The 23184-nt window shown below is 44.5% G+C and overlaps 1 protein-coding gene across 11 annotated transcripts in view; it reads right to left on the bottom strand.

Moving 5' to 3' along the window:
* The window catches only part of MFAP3L (microfibril associated protein 3 like), a 42692-nt gene extending 19766 nt beyond the window's left edge, over positions 1-22926 (bottom strand). For 2 of the 11 annotated variants that reach the window (XM_070257150.1, XM_023636304.2), the window contains exon 1: positions 21643-21779. The gene's annotated coding sequence lies outside the window, so the exon portion shown is untranslated. Of the gene's footprint in view, positions 1-288; positions 459-682; positions 784-1669; positions 1840-21642; positions 21937-22309; positions 22706-22799 lie in introns of those variants that run through there. The other 9 variants (XM_070257134.1, XM_023636300.2, XM_070257138.1 and 6 more) reach the window with 9 other exon arrangements.
* Between the last annotated feature and the right edge of the window lie 258 nt (positions 22927-23184).

Below are 23184 nucleotides of genomic sequence, written 5' to 3'. Positions count from 1 at the left end.
ATCGCCTGTCTTCCTCACGGATGACCTGAGTGTTCATCCGGCGTGTCTTAACCTCTTCTCTTCCAGTGAACACGACTTCCAGTCTATGCCAGTGCTCACGGTTTGGGCTCTGTCAGCATTTGAAAAGGGCTCCACCAGAATCAGTCCAGCTTTCTCCTAACACCCCATAATGGCTTCCAAGATACTCCTTCCACTCTTTCATGCAATTGTCCATGCTACTCTGAGCTTCACACCATCTAGCTCTCTCTGCTCCATGTAATTGCTATCTACTAACTCCTGCTCACTCACTCAATTCCTTGGTTTCCATCTTCACCAGCCTCCCAGAGGCTAGGGAACATCAGTATGTATGGGGTGATGTTATAGGCGTCTGCACTTCCATGTCCAAAGATCTAACCGTCACCTACACCTCTATCCTCCATTTCACCCACTAATCTGGATGGCCACATCCTGCCCTTTTTGTCTCTCTGAATTCTAAGTTCTGAAGTTCCAAGTAATTCTGAAGTTCTAAACAACCATCTTTAATGTACCCTATCATTCTTCTAGATCTCATACTCCTCTCACTGGACTTTCTAGTGCTTCAAGTTTTCTCAGTTTCTATTTTCCTCCCTATCCTCACCTGCATGCTCCATTTCTGTTTCAGTCTAGACCCAATCATGTAGACCACAATCCCCAAAATCCTTACCCCTAGTCCTTGGCCACCATTCCTCCGCCAGTATTGGAATCACAATTGTGATCAAGCCTATCGCTTGTCCTGGCTCCTACATCCAGGAGGCTGGAGCATGGCTGGAGAGAATCATACAGCCATGTAATTATTGCCAAAACAAAGGAACCACCTCCAAACCTAGCCAGACCCTTGGTGACATTTGGCAACCTGTTTATAGGTGCTTCATTGGTTCAGTATCCTCTTTTCACAATGCTTATACACACCTTTAGCTTTCACATCAAGCATCTTAGCCCAATGGTATTCCCATCTTTCTCAAAAGACACCTTTCTCCTACTAGGGCTTGCAGGCATGAATTCCACTTTCCCACCTTTTGGAAAGAATCCTGAATCTTATCCTAAATTCCTCCCCTGCCATTTACTCCTCAAACTACCACATTCTGTATTTTGCCTGCTCTTTATTGAAACAGCTCTCGCACACGTCACCAGTCACTCTTAGTTGCCAAGTTTTCAGTCTTTCTCTGTGGCAACTGCCACTATTAACTGTTCTTTGTCAAAACTCTCTCTGTCCATGGCTTCTACACTCTGCTCCTCCTAACTGCTCTCACTATTCTTTACTAATTCCTCTTCTTCTTCCCAGTCCTTAAAAGTTAGTTAACTCCTAGAGCTTCATCATTGGCCCTCTTTTCTCCTTTTACCCATAGCTCTTTCTAATGCTTCATTTTCATGCCTTTATTAGCACCTACAACCTAATAAGTCTCAAATGCATGTTCTCAGTCCTGACTCTTTCCTGAGTTTCAGACTGGTATTACCAAATGTCCACTGGACATCTCTACCAGGATATTCTGCAGGTAACTCAAAGTTAATATTCCCAAACCAAACTCATCTGCTAACCATCCTACATTTCCTGGATCCCTTACTCCAGTTCAGGGTAGCACCATCTATGCAGATATGCATGGGTATAATTCTCAGTTTGACTATTGCCCTCATCCCCTCAGAACATCAGTACCTATATGTTGTTGATTCCACCTCTTCAATGTTGCTTGGATCGTTCCATCCTTTCCATCTCCTCTGAGTGAGCCTCAGTTAAGGCCTCCCTCTCTTCTTACCGGAAGTGGTGTGGTACCCTTCTCCATGATCTGCCTGCCTTCCATCTTTCCCCAGTTCCCAGTCCAATCCCTATAATCATTTACAACACAAATTATATGGTGCCATTTCTTTACTTAGCAGCCTTCAATGTTTCTGCATTGTCTACATTCCAGAATCTGAATTCTTTACCCTTTTTATTCACTTAAAAAATAATTATTGAACATCTATTATTAGGAAGACATTATTCTAGGTCCTAGAGATAGAAGAGTAAACAAGACAGATCTTTCCTCTTATTTGGAGATTATATTCTCAAGGGGAAAAGCAGACAGTAAGTAAATACCATGTAAATAAGAATTTCAGCTAACGATGCATGCTTTGAAAAACACACCATGATGTGCTTGAGTGCTGAGTTAGGCAATCAGGGAGGAGTCTACTGAGGAGGAGGCCCAGATCACATGGGGCTTTGTAGGACAGGGTAAGGAATCTGGACTGTATCTAACGTTCACTGGAAAAGTTTAAGCCAGGGAGTGATAGGATATGATTTCTTTTTTAAAATCAACTTTACTGTGGTATAACTTACAAACAATAAGATGTGCCCATTTTAGGTGGTATATATTTTCATGGGTTTTGACAAATTTCTACACCCCTGGAACCACCACAATAAACAAGATATGGAATGTTTCCATCACCACCAAAAGTTCCCTTGTGCCCCTTCCCATTAGTAGCTTTTACACTGATTCACTCCAGTTCCTTTTGTGTACAGCAAGAGGTAAGGACTGCGGTGCATTTTTTCCCATATGGATATCCAGTTGTTTCAGCACTGTTTGTAGAAAACACTGTCCTTTCCCCAATGGATTATCTTGCCTTCTTGTCAAATACAATGAACTATATGAGTCTATTTCTAAACTTTTTATTCTGTTCCACTGATCTTTATGTCTATCCTTATGCCAGCACCATACTGACCATACTGTCTGCCTCATTTATCTTTGTATTTGCCGTGTCTAAACTTGTCCCTAACCCTTTAGATACTCAATGAATTGCTGAAGGAATCTCTCTCCAAAGGCAGACATTTGTATTCCAATTCTTTAGACAATGAAACTGAAGAGCTACCCTGGGGTAATAACTTAGTTGTAGACTATATATTTCCTCAGTGGCAAAGACGACAGTTTTCTTAGTGCCATAGACTTTCAAACTGCCCCCTGGACTTGACTGCTTTCCTGCCCAGGGAGGCCAACACGTTACTCCACCAACAGGAATCACTGGCTAAGGGAGATAGCATAGGCTGCAACCACATGACAGACACCGTGCTATGACTTTGTAAATGTTTCTCCTTACTCGGCTAAACTTGTGGTTTCTTTTAACAGAGAAGTTGTAAAGCTGATCTCTTCAATAGAGAATGGTTGTTAAGAGCACAGCCCCGGGTTTTAGACAGACTGGGCCAGGATCCTGGATCTCACCACCTTTATCTCTGTGTGTTTCTGGCCAAGTACTTACCAAGTACAGGACAAGTATAAGGATTCGCGATCAAATATACATAACGTATTTACACACTGCTCAGTGTGATGTATAAGAATTATTAACATAAGATATAAAGTACCTTTTACTGAAATCATGCTTCTCTGGTTGATTTTAACTTAGATCATTTAAAAGCCATACCTTGTTTTTGGTTTTAAGACATTATTGATTGCCATCCCATCACCAGAAATAATTACAAATGATTTTCAGACTGGGTCCTTTTGCAGGGACTCAGGTCTGAAAATACACGAGCTGCTCCTCCAGGCAGACACTGGGCTCAGGGGCTGGGGTGTCTCATCTGACTCCCTGATGCCTACAGCAGAGCAGACACCTGACGAAATGGTTGGGAGAGAATCAGAGACAAGACAAAGTGGGACACAGGTTCTAATAAATATGTGTAATAAATATACTGTAACTTTTTTTTCACAATTAGAGAGACTGAAGCAAATAGAAGATACAACTGAGTTTTAAAATGCATAACTCGAGAGCTGTTTTCTAACAAAGGCGAGCCAAACTGGTTTCCCACTTTCAAACACATTGTGTTAGCAAGAATAAAGAGGAGGGAGGGGATACTGCTGTTGTCTTATATTCTAACAATGTCAGTAGGCGCTTTGAGCTAGAAACTTAGCAACTGTTCTGAAACTGTATCTAGTTCCCTTAGAGACCTTAAGATGTACAGAGGCAGAGATTTTCATTTTAATGCAGGACTGGCAGTTAGCAAACCCATTCTTCCCTTCCCCCATTCTCACTCCCATCCTTTCCCATTTCGAAAAGTTACTAAGGTACAGAAAACATAAGGTGTAATTTATAGGTTGCTTCAATCAAAGCGTTTTCACTCTAAAACACCGTGAACATTTATTTTTGAAAATGAATCATTGAACTGATTAACATTAATCAATTAATAGCTTTTAGTAAGAATTCACCACATCTCATATCATGCCCTTTCAGTTCAGATTTTTTAAAAAAGTATTTATTATGTGCTGGGTGCACTGCCAGGGGTTTGGGGTAGACTGGGAATGCCACAAAATCCATTTATAATCTAGTAGGGAAGAGAGAGACAGCTAATTTCCATATGTTCTGCAGGTGCTATGAGCTTAGGGTTCGGTAGATAGAAGGAGAACCAGCCGGTCTGGGTGACACTAGGAGATGTTTGTTGATTGCCTATCCAGCATCCATTCCCAATTCCACCTTTGGCTTCCCACGAGTCCCAGAGCTCAGAGACTCCAGTCCTTCTAAACTTCCCACAGCACTTGCAGCTTTTACCAAACTTTTTTTTTTTTGAGAATGATTAGTCCTGAGCTAACATCCGTGCCCATCTTCCTCTACTTTATATGTGGGACACCTACCACAGCATGGCTTGCCAAGCGGTGCCATATCTGCACCTGGGATCGGGACCGGTGAACCCCCGGCTGCCGAAGCGGAACATGCGCACTTAACCGCTGCGCCACCGCGGCGGCCCACTAAATTTCTGACACTCCTCCCTGGCCTATGATCTTGCATTTTTCTCAGTTTTGTGTTGAGAAAACTTCTCAACTACAAAGAGAGCTCCATGATGCAGGAACTCTGGCATACAGTTCCGTAGAATTTCCTTAATGCTGGGCCCCCACAGCAATGCTTACACACTTGCTGTTAGGAGCCGTCCTCACGTGGACTCCAATGGCAATCGTTTAAGAATAAACTCACAGTGAGCTGCCGGAAGAACATAAAGACGTCGTGTCACTTTAGTCATTAGGGAAAAATTCTACCAATCTACTTTGCTCAGCTTGTCAGATTTTACCGAGAGCATCATGAAAAGTTCAGTTAATAACACTATAACATTGTGAAAGACATTTTAGCCCCTAAAGAATAAACCGCGAGTACTATAATCCAGCAGCTTAAAATGCAGTCCTTCAAAACAGAAGAACAAAGGCCACAGATTCCCAAACCAGGGTTTAACAAAAGCTACAATGGACAAATTGTTAAGCTTCATGTGTTTGCTCACGGCCTTCGGGAAAACGGTCATAGAATACTTTTTTTTCTATAAAGAAAGGGAAAATATTTAGCAAACATCAGCTGTCCTTTCTTTAACTTGATCCCTTCCCTAACTCCCAACAACTGTATTAAATGTTTAATAAAATGCCTTGTTGAGTGTTATCTTTTGTTTCTCCATCTATAATAAGACATGACTATGGACCACGTATTTCTGGAGATGGGAGGAAAAGAGCCTCCTGTTTAAGGGCATTTTGAACTAAATGAATATACATTATTGTTGTTTCTTGGCAGTGTTCACGCTGGCATTTTCCCATCAACTATGATGAATAATTTTAGAGTTACACAACTGGATTTTATAACAACATCTGCTGACAGCTACTACTATTTTCATTTGTGCATAAATGATGCCACAGGCACAAAGGCTGCCTTTCAGTATAAGCCACATTCTTGATAGGTTTCTACTCAGGAAGCAAGGAGGGGAAATCTTCACTTCACGTAAAATGGAGACAGGCACTGAAACACTCATTACATCATAAAGGCTAACTTCTCCAAACTGGTGGCCTGCTGTGGCCATTTTAGTTATGGATATATTTCTGCAACTTCCTCTCCCATATGTCATAATTAATGAAAAATATCCATACTAGTCTCTTTTTTAAAACAGTATTTTAAAATGATTTTCCTTTGCAATTTTCAAGAAAAAGTATAAGAACAAAATTCTCACTAGCCCATTCTTTCTCCCCTAACTTCTTTCAAAATCAACGTACACTGGTTTTTAGGGAGTCAAGGTAAGGCCTAAATATGGACTATGGGAATCCAAAGTCAAAGGCCCAGAAATCTGTGGAACAAGAATTTCCCATAGCAATTACTGCTGTCTAGAATCAAATCATTTAAGTGCTAAATCAGCTAAGTGTTATCTCGATGTCCAGTCATAATACAGAAAGAGATTTATGCTGTCCTTCTTTCTTCCCAATACATGTTCTGGGAATTCATGTATCAATTGTCTGGGATTCTTGATGCCTCTAATCACACAAAAGTAATTCCTGACTCAGATGGCAAATGGGATCATTACATGAAATTATGGAAGAGCATCGCTTTTAGGTTACTTTTAGAAGCATCCAGACATATCAATTCAAGTCAATACACATTAACGGAGAAATATCTCTGTGCCAAGCACAGAGGAGTGCCAAGGGTGAGGAGTACAAAGGTAAGACACAGTCTCTCTCATCCAAGCATCTAGCAGGGAGAGAGAGAAAAGTAAATCAACAATTAAAGACAGTGTGTAATTGCCCCATCAGAAAGGTGTCAAGGATCCTCTGTGATACAGGATAGGAGACCCAAGCAGTCTGGAAGGGCCAGGAAGAACTTTCTAGAAGAAGCGACCCTTAGTTTAATTATAAAGGAGTTCACCAGGTAGACCAGGGGAGAGACGCTGACTCCAAAAGAGGAAGAGCATATTCAAAGACATGGCGATTAGAGAGAACCTACCAAAATTGGGGAAATGTATGTAATTAGGCACCACTGGGTGGTGTGTAGAAGAAAGGAGGAGGAAGTAGGCTGGTCCAGATAATGAAGGGAATGGTATGGAATATTGAGGATGGGGTACACCCACAGGCTCTGGAAGTGGGAAGTGATACTTCCAGTTTTGTGTTTAGAAAGATCACCTTGCTCACAGTGTGACTGATGGTGGAGAGGTGGCTAGGAGCCTACTACAATATCCAGGAGGGAAAGAAAGAACAGGGGCCTGAACTAAAAGCAGTGGGGAAGGCAAGAAGTGGGCAGATCCAAAAGAGGTACAGGAATTAGAATGTAGAGGATTTAATGATTGACCATACAGCAGGCTAAAGTAACACCAGACCTGAGCAGTGGTGCCTCGGGTTATAGCGACAGTTCTCTGAGGAGAGGAGTGTCTCATTCGCCGAGAACCAGCACCTGGCACTGTGAGTGGAATACACATGAATACATGAATTAGGAATTTCAACTAACAACTCCCTTGGGCAGCACTGCCTTCTTGCTGCTGCACTTGAATAAAGGCCTGTCTGCTGGCAGTGGCAGAGCAGAATCCATGGTGGCCCCTGCCTGGTCCCCTCACCTCTTCTAGCTTCGCTCTCTCCTCTCTGCAACTCCTGGCTGATGGAAGGAGTTGTGATGACAAGCAGGAGCAGTGCCACTTAAATTTATGAATTGTCACAAGTTGAGAGCTCTATGGCAGCATGTCATGGAAAGAATTAGGCCTGTCTTATGAAAGCAGTCGGCCCCTAGAAGGATAAAGAGACCAAGGGAAGGTGACCTCATGGCATTCTTGGTACATCGTTTGTTTATTAACTATGTGGTATTAGGATAATTTCCAGCTACTTAAGGGGTAGAACGAAATACATATCCTGACTTGCTGGACTGCTGTGAATGATTACCAGATGAGCTCTTTCAGCTCACTGAACAATTTAGAAGGAACTAGAACAAAAAGTCTCATTCCTACTCTATCAACTACACTAATGCCGAGGCCTCTACAAAATTTTATGCTCTGTTACTTTTTTGATCCACAAAAGGCACATACTTTTCAAAAACTGATCTGTTTAAAATCACTGTTTTTCAAACCTAAAAATGAACTATAGGCCCAGAGATGCCATCTTTGTAATACTTTATTTTTGATGGTGTATAACATTAAGAAACCATTCTTGGATCTTCATTACATTTTTTCCATATGGTACGTTTTTCTGATTAAAACTAAGAATGATACAAAATAAAGCTCTCAGAAATATAATGATTCATAAAGGAGGAAGAGAAAAAGAATTATATTAAAGGCTTTCCTGTATAGATATAATGATTATCTAATTAGGCAAGATAAAAACAGATCTACCACACATATTGGTTCACAGAACTAGAATATCAGATCTGGAAAAACTTGGATGTCTTTCCACAAAGTTTTTTCTTCATATAACATGAGAAAGGGAGGCCCACAGAAGGTAAGTGATTGCCCAGTCATACAATTTAGTGGCTCAGAACCAGGATAAAAAGCTCAACGCCCAGATCGGGCCTGACATTATATGAAAATCTCTTGGTTCCATAAAGGCAATTTTTAAGTTGTTCCAGTAGTCTGAGACATGCAAAAAGGGTTATTCTAAGTGCAGGTCTATCTTTTAGAAGAGTTTATTGATGTTTTCGTGTGTATTTAATTTCTTCAAATTCTCATTCTAAACGAACAGTCTAAAATAGTTTTGGGCCCAATTAATGTAAAACCTTAATTGATCAGAGAGACATTTCCTCAGAAATCTGATGATCTAGGGAATAATCAAAATCTGGTAACTGAATACCAATGAGGTAGATGCTCTGGTGGATGGTGCCTTCATGATACCACGCCAATCCCCAAAACACACCATGATGCAGACAAAAGGGTTAGGATGCTGTCTTGGCATTTTTCTTTCATCTTTGACACCATCATTATCAGATTCCATATTGAACCTAAGGCTGGTTCAGAAGCTGTTTCTGTCTTTCTCTGCCTGTCTCCACCACTAGATATTTTTTCCAGCATCTCTCCTTTAAAAAATTATGTCCTTTCAAAACATTCTCCCTACTCATTTACAGGGTGTATATAGTGAGATTAAATTTTCATTCTAGTCCAATTAATTTATGTTACCTGCTAATCTACAGCACTACTTCTGCCAATTTTCAATGTGCCTTATTTTAATTTCATCTCAAACCCATTTCCAGAGAAGTTCCTGATGTATTTAGTATACAAGCTCCTATACTCAGAGTGAAGCCAGGCAGGAGCAGATGGATATGTGGAAGCCTGGACACATCAGTGAGTCAGAACTCTCCTCTGGCCAGAGGATCCCATGTATCGGGGAGGTGTTTTGTGAGGTGCTGACCCCTAGCTGCCTGCCTGCAAGTCCAGGTCGGCCGGCACTCTGCCTGGATGGAGGAGGCAAACACATGTGCCCTGTGCAGCCTGCAGAACACACTGGTCAATAAGTCAGAGGGCAATATTCTTAATTTCCTAAATAAGATTCATGGCTGGAAGCAATTGTGAATTTACATTTTCTTGCTGTTTCTGGCATACTTCGTCAACTCTTACGGCCTTGATAGTGAAAGGACCTTTCTCAATTCCCCCATCTGATCGTACTCAGATGGGTTCCCAACTGGCCATGTATAATGCCCCTGTCTGGAACTGGAGGGCAATTTTCCACAGAAACAATCTTATAAAGGTTGGTCGATTATTTTGTGGTCAGACAGTCCACGATAAAACTACTTCATTATGAGTGTGAAGGACAGCATTAATGGTACTCAAGCAAGACACAGAGGAACATCTAAGAGGAATACATCCAGTATTCCAAGTGACAGCCAGTGTGAAGAGGAACTTGCTACAGGTCTCCTTGTAGCCAGGGAGCAGAGATCCTATTACAGCAAAGGTTCCTGGGATAAGAAATGGCATGGGCCCTGAGGTTAAGGTCAAGAACAAAAATTTTGGGGTGGAGTGTGAAGAGGAGACCCGTTTAGCATTTTAGCATTAAGTCCCACAAACTGGGAGTGAGGATACTAGCTCCTTTCCTCAGTTTTGCCATTTACTAGTAGGTGACCTCTGGGAGTCAGCTGATCCCTCTGAGCTGCAGACCCTTCCAAATCTGGCATGCTATGACCACAACAACCTGGGGTGTGATGGGGCAGACGAACGGAAGAAACGGTGAGGGGTAGAGAGAAGAGAGAAAGAGCAAGGAAGTTTTTCATGTACACATAAAGATCTCATTGCAGGAAATTCAACCAGGGTAAAGCACTGCGATCGCCAAGCCATTTGTGATATGGCAGATGGTCCAGGAACTGGCTTATGCACCATAAAGCACATGGTAACTTGTTCTCCATAGGGAATGCAACCTCTTTTGTGTTCCTTCCATCCTGGACAACACTATGAAGGAGAAAATTGACTCATGCTACCAAAGCCTTTGGACACCCCCATCCAAACCCTCCAGATACCCTCACTGCAGCGCAGAGGTGAGTCAGCTCAGATTCCTGTAGGGCTCCTGTAGAGCTGGGCAGGATGGGTCAGCGGGGAGGCTGCCAGGCAGGGATGCTCCTCAGGGCTACAGCTGCAGGCTTCTCCCCTCTCCTCAACCCTGCTCCAGGGGCAGCTCAGAGCAAGGACAGAGCCTCACTGCTCTCACCTTGCTACCTGGACTAAGAGCAGGTGATTACCTTAGTGCCTGTGGCCACACCACTGACCCAATCTTTCCTCTTCAGAACAAGCACCACTGGCTGGGTAAAGCTTTGCTGTACCACTGACAGGCTGACCAAGGCGCACCATCACCCCTGTTAAAATCTTCATTTCACTTGATTATTCATTACAGATTGGTCTGCTCTTGCAATTTGAGGGTATAATTTTTATCATTAACAAATTTCCACTATACAAAAATGTGCTTGGTGCTCAAATATCTGTTGACTGTCTAGGCACCAGGCATTCATTACTTATTGTTTTAAATGACTAGTAACAATCTGTGCATGGGGAAGCCTCAAAGGAAATTAAAATAAAGCAATTACGCTCTTCAGTTATTACAATGTATACTTCCAGGGGTTCCTCATTCAGGGGTAAAAGCCGGAGAATGCCTTCCCATGGCCTCTATGATGTCCGGCCCCTGGCTGCGTCGCAGTCTTCATTTCTGACCTCTCAACCCCTTGCCCACTCCCCACCAGACACCCTGGGCTCCGCTAATCCTGGAAGGTGCCAGGTACACTGGAACCCTTGCACTTACAATTCCATCTGTCTGGTACGAGTTCCTGGATACCTGCAAGGCTCACTCCCACGCTTCCTTTCTCTCAGGCCTCTGCTCAAATGTCACTGCATCAGCAAGGCCCTCTCTAGTCATCTTACATAAAATATGTGTCCCACGGCCCATCACTCTCTGTCCATCTTTACCCTGCCTTTTCCTTCACAGCATTAACTACCATGTCTATACACGTGTCTGCCCCTATCAAGCTGTGAGCTCCTGGAGGGCTGGGCCTCTGTAGACATTGTTCATTGCCATATCCCCCATGTCTGGAAACATGCTTCACTCAGAGCAAGCACTTGGATATCTGCCAGGTAAATTTATACTACTTCTACATCCTTTAATTTAGACAGGTTTCTAATTCACTGGGCATTTGCAAATTCCACCCATTTCTTAGAAGTCCTAGGTAAATATGTCTATTCTTTACCAAAACTAACTTTAAAATATTAAACAAGATTTCTTTGAGAGTGAGTCTTTAGAAATGCATCCTGAGGCCAGCCCCGTGGCTGAGCGGTTGAGTTCATGTGCTCTGCTCTGGCGGCCCAGGGTTTCTGCGGTTTGGATCCTGGGCGCAGCCATGGCACCACTCGTCAGGCCATGCTGAGGTGGTGTCCCACATAGCACAACCAGAGGCACTCACAACTAGAATATACAACTATGTACTGGGGGGCTTTGGGGAAAAGAAGAAGAAAAAAAAGAGAAGATTGGCAATGGATGTTAGCTCAGGTGCCCATCTTTATTAAAAAAAAAAAAAAGAAACGCATCCTTTCCATACAGTGAGCCCTGAGAGGCTCCGAATATGGCCCTGGGAGAAGAGGCTTTGGAAATCTGGTCTGTCAGAGGACTCGGGGCTGTTGGTGGAAATGAGTAAAGTTTATGGGGACTATTTTCTATGCCTGAAATATACATTCTTATTATTGTTGAAATGAAAAGCAACTGCCTACTTAACTAATACTTCAAAATGTCGAAATCATCCCGCAGTCTTCATCTCTCTGGTTGTTTGATTGAGGCCATTCAGATTCACAGCATAGGAATGGGATCGCCTGGGCCGCCTTCTTTCACCAGAATAAGATTTCATCTATTTGAAAAAATATGCTCAATAACTGGAGAGGGTAGTTTAAAAAGCTTCTCCTCCTTCCTCCTTTACCAGCCCATTATCACAAAGTGGAATTGCATAACGAACAGTTCTCTGAATCACACATGCCAAGTGTTTTTAATAGACTCTCACTAAGGACCGGATCTTAGTGAAAAACAGGTCAGAAGAGATCCTGCAATTCAAACTCTACTTGGTTTACTTCTTATTAAGAGCATGACAACGATGTCTCTTAGGCTCACCTAGCATTTATGGTTTAGAAAACACTCTCACAGATGTTATCCCATCTGAGCCCCAAAGTCATCCTCTGACATGGGCAGGCCTGTGCGGTTCTGTCCACATGGACAGTGAAAGAAGCGAAGGCCAAGCCAGAGACCCACGAGAAGCCCCTCGAGAGCCACGTCCTCTGACTCTCACTCCAGGGCTCTTGTAACCTGTACACAGCGATCAATGAGTGAATACCACAGCTTAGGCGAAGTGTCTAGATGCCATGGATGTCCAAAGTGTCACACTTATCATTTTAAAGCAATAATTTAAAAATATTGTTATTATTTAAAAATTTTGTACATAAGAGCAATACTTTTCAAAATTTGGTTGGATCTGGACAATCTTCTGGGTGGCTTTAGTGCATATCCCAAGATTAATCTTCCCCTAAAGTTAAATCGTTTTCAATAAATTATCTTAACAAAACACCAGAAGGAAGTTGAAAATATGGGTTCAATGCTTTCCACACAGAATTTTTTTTTTTTTTTGAGGAAGATTAGTCCTGAGCTAACTGCCAATCCTCCTCTTTTTGTTGAGGAAGACTGGCCCTGAGCTAACACCCATGCCCATCTTCCTCTACTTTATACGTGGGACGCCTACCACAGCATGGCTTTTGCCAAGCGGTGCCATGTCCGTGCCTGGGATCCGAACCAGTGAACCCCGGGCTGCCGAGAAGTGGAACGTGTGTGCTTAACCGCTGTACCACCGGGCCAGCCCCTCCATACAGAATTTTTGAAGGAAGCTTTGCTTTTCTTTTGGCTTTGATGGGAGAAAGCCCTGCTAGGCTGAGCATACTCTCTAGGTGTTCTCAATGATTTCTCAGCTGGGCAGTCAGATTCATATAAGTGATAAAAACAGTTAGGAGCCAGTCATATCAATTAAGCAGAACTCAAAGTATTTCTGAGGCTACTATTATCAGTTTAGTACCAATTGCCGCGGGGATTAAAAAAAATTTAAGATCAGATCTTTCCCCTACAGGTGCTTAGAATCTTGATGATACCTGCATACAAAGCAAAACATAATTAAGCACTAAACTGGGTAAATACCACAAAAATTCAGAAGAGGCCCAGCTGGAAAGGTCACAGAATGTTCCCTGGGGTTGGCCAAGTCTTGAAGGATGAATAAAGGAGAAAGGACAGTTTCCCCAGCAGGAGTAAAGGCTTCGTTTAGACAAGCAGAGGTGGAAATAAACACGGCATGCCAATTAAAAACAAAAATCTCTGTGACAGTGTGTTTTAGCAAGACTTATGCAGTGGATCCGCTGGGCATGCCCATCTCAAGAAGTCTGGGATAGTAGGACACTCCTCCAGAAATTCTATTTAATAAGAAGGCCCCTAGGGCTTTTTAGGAGAAATGATAAAGAGGACTCTGGGACAGATGATCCATTACTTAGGAAGTAAAAACTAACACCCCAGTGAAAGAAGGGAGACAGGCATAACCTGGAGGTAGAGATGACACGCCCTACAAAGAAAGGAGGGAATCAAAAGTCCACTGTAGGTCCTGGGTTCTGATACTCAAGGAGAAATGCTCAGCCCTCAGTAAAGCAAAGGACTGGTAATACTCAAACGTTTTCTGGAAATTAATTTCAAGTTCCTCGACAGTGTTTTAAAATGGAGAAAAACATGTTACCTTTGGGACGTCTAACAAGGACTAGACTCACTCAGAGACCAAGTAATCTAATGTTGTCCTAATGTTGAAGGAAAAAACCTTGTCTCCAACTTGGGACTGTCAATAGGAAGGACAAAAAGGTGTGCTGGGAGAGGGCAAGAGCAGAAGTGCAGCCATGGCCAGTAAGGAGGCAATGTAGCCCAGGGCCCGCTTTAGCAAGGAGGCAGAAATTGACAAAGTGAAATTAACAAGAGCAGCTGAGAAGCAAGAAAGTTCAATGGTTTCTAGATGTTTAAGGCCCCCCCCCCCCCCCCCCCCCCCCCCCCGCCACGTGTAAAGACCTAGAAGGAAGTCCTGGGTGAAGCTTGGAACCAAGCACTAATGCAGTCTTCACTCATGACCTTCCCCTGCTGAGGACCAGGGAACGTGGGTTTGCATCTTCAAGAGAGCACAGTCACTGTGCATCTACCTACTTCTTTACAGGTGAGCCAGGCCTCTGGGAAGAAAGGAGTTAGCTGGTCAACTTGGGACGGTTCCCAATGCCACAGATATTAAAGAGCTCTCGCTAGAGGGGACAGAAAGTACAGACTTGGGAATAGATGCATCCCATCTCGTCTAGGGGAGGTACTGCATGAACTGATGAGAATGATGTGAATTAGCCCCAGCCTGGGCCCTCCACCCTGTCTGAACTGGGTGGGCCCTATCGATGGGTAATTCTGGAGCACTTCATCCCAACCCATTTACTTCCTTAAGGAGAAAAACCTTCCCTTACACTTTTTTTTTCCCCTCAATGGACGGAAAGAGTGGGACTATATTTAAGCATCTGCTCAGCAAGCTTCTTTTCCACTGATCACAAAGAGTCAACTTCAGCCCAGCTTCTACACGAGTTACCTTCTAATCTGGAATTAGGGAAGTCCACCCGACACCAATATCATTTCAGTCTCACTAACAAGCCCTGAACACCTCTGTTCAGAAGCTGGAGAACCATCAGGGAATTAATTCTTCTTTTTTTCTTTGATGCCTCCTTTACAAGGTACGTGCCCTGTGACGATGAACTTCTGACTTCTTCCCTCACACACAGCTCTGCATTTGGGCTTTCCTCCTCCTCTGCTGCTTTAGCTCCCTCTGGTTAAGCACAAGCAGAGGAAGTTAGTGTCTCTGGTACTGCAAAGCCTTGTGCTCGGTAGGAGAGCCCTCGAGAGCTGCTCTAAGGTTGTGATTCTTTTGATAGGGTGTGCCTTCCACCCTTCTGCGGACCTGAGAGAGATAATCCAATTACATGGGAGTTGTTTAAGACGCCCCCTTGCCTTCCGTGCCCACATGTCTACCACGTCCCTGGTCTGTCCCTGGTTTACGTGCTCATCATCGCTGACCAGCATCACTCTAACAGACTCCTTCCTCACTGACCTGCCTCTAGTCTTGCCTGCCTCTAATCCACATACCATGTTGTTGCTGACGTTAGCTGACTCTAAAAGATCTGATTTAAAACAAATTCCATGTCTTCATTTTGTCACTAGCATAAAACTAAAGTCCTTGGCCGCACATATATGATGCTTCATGGTCTGACTCCCATCCACCTCTTTAACCTCATCTCTGGAGCTTCCCCCCACCCCCATCAAGTACCCTTTCCTGAGCTCCCTGTAGCCCCCACAACACCTTTGTGCCTCCAGCTGGCCATCCTGCCATTCTTAACCTTGCACATCTGGCAAACCCCTACTTAGCGGTTAGCAAGTCTTGGTTTAAAAGCTCTCTAAGATTCCCCAGGTAGCCCCAGACACTCCTTTTCTCACTGACCTTTACCCGTAACTTCATATTTTCACTGTAACTGATTTTTGGCACATCTATCCCTCCAATAGATTATAAGCTTGCAGGTTATCAATATTTGTTGAATTAATTGATGAATTAATGAATGGCTGATAGAGACTTATCTGAAGACACAGATTTGGAGACATTGGTGTATGGGCTATTGATGCAGTCAGGAAAAAAAACTCACCCAGAAGGAACGCAGTAGGCCACAAGATGAGAAGACTAAGGTTAGAACCCAGAAAAAAGAGAGTGAAAACCCTCAAAGACAGAGGGGGAAAAAAAAAGCAAGCCTGGAGAGAACTAGGGGCATGTATCCCAGAGATCAAGATCCAAGAAAAAGGGAATGGTTTACACTAAGCCGGTCCCTTACAGTGGAAAACAACAGTTATTACATGATTATATATGGAAGTTTGGGTAAAAATCTTAGTTATGCAAATAGAGCTACACAATATAGGTACACTGTTTTGTTTTTATTAAGATAAATCTTAATCAAGTCTTACTGTTGTTTCCAGTATCAGACTTTGCCAGCCCAGGGCTTCATTTACCATGTCGTCTGAAAAATGTATTTTCCTCCTCCTAATTTTTTTCTCACATATAGTTTAGTTTCAATTCAGAGCCACTCCTGTATCACTAAGGTAGAAGATGTCTTTCTTTTTTAAGGATTGGCACCTGAGCTAACAACTGTTGCCAATCTTTTTTTTTTTTTTTCTGCTTTTATCTCCCTAAATTCCCCACAGCACATAGTTGTGTATTTTCAGTTGTGAGTACTTCTAGTTGTTCCATGTAGGATGCCTCCTCAACGTGGCCTGATGAGCAGTGCCATGTCCGCGCCCAGGATCCGAAACAGCGAAACTCTGGGCCACCGAAGCGGAGCGCACAAACTTAACCACTCGGCCACGGGGCCGGCCCCAAGAAGATTTCTTCAGTTTAGATTTTCCAGACATACAGAGATGTCAACTCATCCAGACTATAAGTTTTTACAGGATAGACATTAAGCCTTTGTACATAAAAGAGACTGAATAAGGGGCTGGCACCCGTCCCCGCCAAATATGGAGCTCATGGCAAACACTGCTACTGGATTGTGACCATTTCCTAGTGGAGCCTGTACAAGCCCACAATATTACAACCAACTGGTCAGAGTTGGCCTAGGTGACATCGCATCATTCTCAAGTTAACTATGTTAAATTTGAGCTTTCACAGCTCTCTGCTAACGTCTGCATGTGCAGCAGAGCAGCTGCCGGCTAAGAGGACAACGAGCAGAAAAAAAGTCAAAATGTGACTTGGCCCTTGTGTTTTACTTTCTATGACGTTCTTAAACTGTAAATAAAAATTTTCTTATGCTATTATTTCACACATGCACTCAAATGTTATTTCAGATCAATTCAGAGAACTGAATTATATAACATGCTGGTTCCAGATCTCTATCCATCACTGACCACCTCTGGTGAGACACCCTTTCTCAAACTGCCCTGTGAAACTTGGGGTTCAGCTCTACACGGCTTTCTTAGGAAGACAAATCAATCTGGCAGCAGTCTGTTCATTACATATTCCTGTTTAAAAATCCTTAGCTGGTTTCCCAGAGTTGATCCATAACAGGATAAAGTCCTTGCATAATATCGAGTTCATCACAACGAAAGGACTACTTCATTCCCCTTCTCCTGCCCCTGTCCATCTTTCCATAATACAAAATCTTTCTTTGCATATGGTCGTATTAGCTTCCTACGGCTCTTTTCTATGGCACCAAGTCACAAACTTAGTGACTTACAAATTTGCTTATGAGCTTTCAGTTCTGTGGGTTAAAAGTTCAACATGGGTCATGATGGGCTAATCAAGGAGTTGGCAGGGCTGGTTCCTTCTGTAAGCTCTAGGGGAACATCTGTTTCCAAGCCTTTGCCAGCTTCTATCGGCTGCCCACACTCCTTGGTTTGTGGCCCCCTTCCTTCCCCAAAGTCAGCAATGGCCAGACAAGTCTTTCTCACATGACAACACTGTGACACTGACCTCTGCCTCCCTCTTTCATTTATAAAGACTCTCATGATTACATCTCATGGGTCCACTGGATAATTCAGAATAATCTATTTCAAGATCCTCAACTTAATCGCATCTGCAAAGTCACAGAGGGGATATTATTTTTGGGGGGCATTATTCTAACTACCATAATGGTGTTTCTTCTGCCTGGAGAGTCCACTTCTATGCTTAAAAGACTCCTAACCAATTCCTTAGGCATTCCTTAAGATTCTATGTTAATATCACTGTGTTCATGAGGCCCCCTCCTCCTCCAACTCAAGAAGCTCATTCCTATGTCTCCTTAGTTGTGTACATACACCTCTCCTGGAGCACTTATTTTGTACCGTAGTTTATTTGTCCTCAAGCATGTCTCTGACTAGATTATGAGTCACCAGTTTTATTTGTTTTTGCCGCCTCAAGGGCCTAACCAGAAAAGATTGGGGAAGAAAAATGAACGTGATACTTAATGAGTAAAGACCTCAGGTGTAGGCACAGGCACAACCAATGAATTCACAGGACTTCTGTTTTGAGTATAACTTAGAAACTAGCTGTGACAGCTCTTAACTGGTTATCACATAATCAGCCAGCCCCCCCAATCCTTTAACCATTCCAGGGAGGTATAATAGTATGGGGGATCAGAATTTACCATCCCCAAATGTGTTTCTTCCGCTTCACTATTTTTAAGAACTAAAGAATCAGAAAGAAACTTTGACCTTCTCTCTAACTGCCTAAAAGAATTTAAGATAGAAGGCCTGTTTCAGGAAGGAGTTATCACCACAGATAACTATAATGGTAGATAGGGAGGAACCAAGCAAGGCCCATTTGGTCAAAGTCTTCCCCAGGTCCCATTGTCTTTGCAAGGTTTGGCAAACATTTGTGTACCAAACATTTGCTTTTCCATCTCCATGTGAATTACCTTTTGCTCCTTTGAATTCCAAAACCACATCCTCCTTTGTCTTTAGCCAAAGAAGGTATATAAGTGGTGGCTTCAGGCATTTTAATGAGTTTCTCAGTTTTCCTGGGTTTCCCCCATGTACTCAGGTTATTAAATTTGTTTGATTTTCTCCTGTTATTCTGTCTCATGTCAATTAATTCTTAGACCAGCCAGAAACACCTAGAGGACAGAGGACTATTTCTTCCTCCCCTACAACACCAAAATTAAAAATTAAAACACCAAAAATAAAACTGTTTGCATCTAAGGCTATTTCTAACTTTAATGCCATTTGCCATGGATCACAAAATGTCAAAGTTTTAAGTGTCCTCTTGGGCTTGGCTAGAAAAGGGCAAGCCACACCCCAAGTGCTTGGTTAGATGTCAAGTTAGGGAAGTGATATTATCCGCATGATTCTGAATTCCAAAAAAATGACACTCATGTAACAAATCTGAACTGTACCATGTTGGAGGTTGAAAGCAACTTTACCACAATACTTACTGGGTATTTCAGTATCTGGAAGTTCTTGCATTGAAAAAATAGACCCAAAAGTTCAAATTAAACAAATTTTAAATAGCCTCAAGTATTTAAATTGCAAGCCAAACAAGGAGTTGAATAAATTAAGGTCAGGTGAACGGGGGAGGGGCAAGATCTATTTTTAAAGGCAACAGTTTCCTATAAATATCTAATGTCACTAACACCATCATACAGTATAGAATCTAAAGACATGGAAATCAAACTAAAAATTATGGGCCCAGCAGTTGAATTGCAAGAACCCAACAGTTAGGTACAAAAAAGCAGAAATCATCACCTATTTCCTAATTCGAATACAAAGTCAACTTTGCTATTTTTTTCTTCATCAGGAATAATAAAACCCCTCTTCAACCTAAATCCTGTTGGTTTTGTTAGTTTCCGGTTAGCAGACTCCCTTCTCTCGTGGAAGTCTTGAAGCTATGAGCGGTGTTTAAAAATGCCTTTTGTTAAATTTCATTCTTTCCTAACACTGAAAAAATAGTTAGGATTTTTAGATGCAAAAGAGGGCCCTTTTATCTGTATTAAACCTCACCATTCACAAAGGGGAAACTAAGGCCTTGCTGCTCCCTCTAGGTCAGGAAAAACCCGAGGCTGAGGGGAGAGCGTACTGACTTCCACTTGGGAATGCAGCCTGAGAACACGAGAGCTGCTGCACAGATAAGTTGGCATACATGCAGTACTTCATGGCAGATTTTAAACGTGATGTGTTTTTATAGAAAAGGGAAGCACAATTTCTTAATATTTGTGTTGGGATTCCTCAAGTTTCTAAACTTTTCTAGAAACGTATTTACAAATACATTTAGGAGCAATGAACACCACCAACCAAACTATTTGGTTAAAATGGAGGACTGTAGGTCTAAACTGTAGAAAGAGTAAGCATGTTGTTGCTATTGCTGTTGTTGTCTTGACATTTCAAGCCTTTCCTGCTATTAAATCTCTGTTATGTACAGGCATAGTACAGAGACCACCTGGGTACCCAGAGTATCTGGGATCAGAGCTGGAGCTACCTCAGGCAAGAACAAACATTAAAGGTTATTCATAACCCAGTGAAAAGTCAGTGCACCTCAAAAGTCTACTAAGCTCTACCAAGAACCCAAACCAGAAGATTCGTAATAAACTTAATAAAAAAAGTGAATGAATCCACTAAGTGGTGCTTATGAAAATAGGCTTGAAAATTTAGCTTTACTTAGAGGTGGAACTCACTCCCACTAAAAAAAGGATTGTTTCCCTTGCTCCTAAGAGATCCAATAATCCTACGAGTGGGAATGGTAGCAATGTTTTAGGAAAACCAACACTGGAAATCGCAGTGGGACCTACAAGTTGCATTTTCTGTACAAGTAAAATACCAGTAGAACCACATTGTTCTAACTTACTCTCTCCTGAAAATGAATTTCCTTCCATCTTGCATTTCATCCTGAAAAATTTTACTATGTTCAGCATAGTAGCAACTGAAAAAAAATGTGTTTCATCTAGAAACAAATGTGAGAACACTTTACCAGAAACATTGCGCTTCTACAACGTTCGGTTTCCAAGTTCCTAATAGAAAGCTAAGATAACGCAAAATAAAGATTGCCACAGTAACCAAACTTTTCTGTTAACAAGTATCCTTAAAAACAAAGACAATTCAACCGTAATGATTATTTTCTACAGAGTGAGCAGATAATGGAGCTGCAAACACTCTTCATTTTTTGCTAGCTTGCTTAATAAATCTTTCAACTTGCAAGCTCAAGTTTTTGGAGGCGAAGGCAGGTTAACGGTCGAGCTTAAAATAAACCAGCTCTGCAATTATTTTGTTTTTTAAGCCGTGAAGCACGTTTCCCCATTTCACGCCATGAAGCAATTCGATGTCAACTTCCTTTGGAGTCAAATGCGACAAACTCTGCGAGCTCCAGTCGCGAGGCGGCGGCTCGCGGCGCCCACAGCTTCCCGCACTCCTGCAGCATCAGGACGCGTGTTCTCCCGGCTCCTGACGCGGAACCCGCACTCAGGGCTTTCGGGGCCCGGGACAGCACACCCTCCCCTCCGTCCCGGGGAAACTGAGTCACGGTGACTCGAACGATCTGGAGTCTGCGAAGGCCCCCGCCGCTCCTTGGCTCCCCTTCCTCCCGGAGACCCGGGAATCTCCTCGGCAGCGCGCGGTAGACACTGCGCTCCTCGCCGTAGGAAGGTTATGGCACAAGGCTGAGACGCGCTAGCCCCAACCCGCCGATCCCCAAGTCCCGCCCCGCAAGCATCTCGAAGCATCCTACGACCCCCAGGAGCCCGCTGCTGGGACCTCGCGGCGCAGCCTCCGCCAGCCCAAGCGCCCGAAAGTTCCGCGGCCCCGGCGGCGGCAGCCACTCGGCCGCCCACCCCGTGCGGGGCTCCCTGCCACCTGCGCCCCTCCGCCCCAGCTCGCCGGCGCCCCCGCCAACCTGACGCCGCCTCGCCACTCAGGTGGCCGCCGTGCGCCCCTCGCCATGGCCAGCCTGCGAGCTGCCGCTGCGCCGCGCTCCACACCCGACGCGCGGCAGCGCCTACTGCGGGCGAGCCGCCTTCGCCCGCGCCTCGCAGCGATGCGGGCTGCGCCGCGGGAAGCCGGGAGTGCGGAGCTTCCCACCTACTGGAGCCGGAGCCGGCCGGTGCCGAGCATGCCCAGTGCGGCGCGCCGGGCGGCGCGCAGGCTGGGGCCGGGCGGTGTGTCGCCGCCGGGTTTTCGCGGCAGCCGCGGGCGGGGGGCGGAGCGGCGGCGCGGGCGAACCCGTGGGCGCGGCGGCTCCGCCCGCGGAGGAGAGGGGCGGGCCGAGCGTGCCGGGATGCCCTCCGGGCAGTCCGCGCAGCCTCTGGGCGGGACTCCGCGGGCCCCGGGGCTCCGCTGCGGCACGCCGCGGCTGTTACTGGAGCGCAGGGCGCCTACTTCCGACGCGGTCGCGCTTGGGCAGCGTGACTGATAATTGTCGGGGGCGGGGCGCTCCCGGGGCTTCCACGGCAACTTTTCTGAGCGTCGCGTCCCATGAGTGTTCAGAGACACCCAGGAACAGGCTTCTCCGGATCCCATCCTGGGACACGAGGGAGAACCAACCAACCGACCTCCGAACCTACCCCGTCTCCAAGGCCGTCTGTCAAGCCGCGTTGCAATCAAAAGCTTCGCAGGCCTCCCCGGGTGTCTCTGCTGTCTAGTCTAAAGCCCACACACAAGAGACTGGAAGAAAACACGGCAGGACGTTCACTGGTGGCTTCTGACTGGGAGGTTTCCAGGGATTCTTAAGTTGTCTTCTTTTTTGATTATTTGTAGTTTCTAAGTTTTCTCTAATGAACAACAGGATGCTTTTTTAATAGGAAAGATAGGTTATTCTAAATTTATAAAGAACGCCTGCAGAACAGAAGTTTGGCAGCACTACCCTGCAATGTAAGCAGCCTTTTTTTTCTTTTTTAAGACTTGCGAGAGACAGTCAATTTCGGGGACCGAGACCGGTCTCCTCCTCCCTGGCTCCTCTCGTCCCGCCCCTTGGCCACGCCCACTTCGACCCTTTTACTCCGGTACCTCCCCTTCTCCTTCGGTTGCTGCAAAACCCGGAAAGGTGGACCTTACACACGAACGCTCCTGGTGGCTCGTGCAGCCAGACTGGGCATGTTCCGCCGCCGGGTCAGGGATTGCTGTCAAGGAGAGAGGAGGCTTTCAACGACTCCCAGTTTCTCTTCTCCTTCTCTCTATCCCTGGCAAACAAAACAAAGTAGCGCTTGCGACCTCCTGCCCGGAGCGCAGACCTGCAGAAGTGGGTCAGGACAGGACTGAGCATGCTCGGGGCAGTGCCAGGCTGCCGCACGCGGGTGCATCTCGTTGCCCAAGGTTGATGGAGCTGCGCTCGCTCATCACGACATCGAAGGTCAGGAGACGGGCTCTGGTGGTGCAGGATAACCTCGACACGTGGACAGGTTGCCGCTGCCTAGGCCCTCCTTGGGAGGAAGAGTGCGTG

This window comes from Equus caballus, chromosome 2 (genome assembly GCF_041296265.1).
Source record: "Equus caballus isolate H_3958 breed thoroughbred chromosome 2, TB-T2T, whole genome shotgun sequence".
Taxonomy (NCBI): Eukaryota; Metazoa; Chordata; class Mammalia; order Perissodactyla; family Equidae; genus Equus; species Equus caballus.
This window is presented reverse-complemented; position numbering and strand designations above follow the sequence as displayed.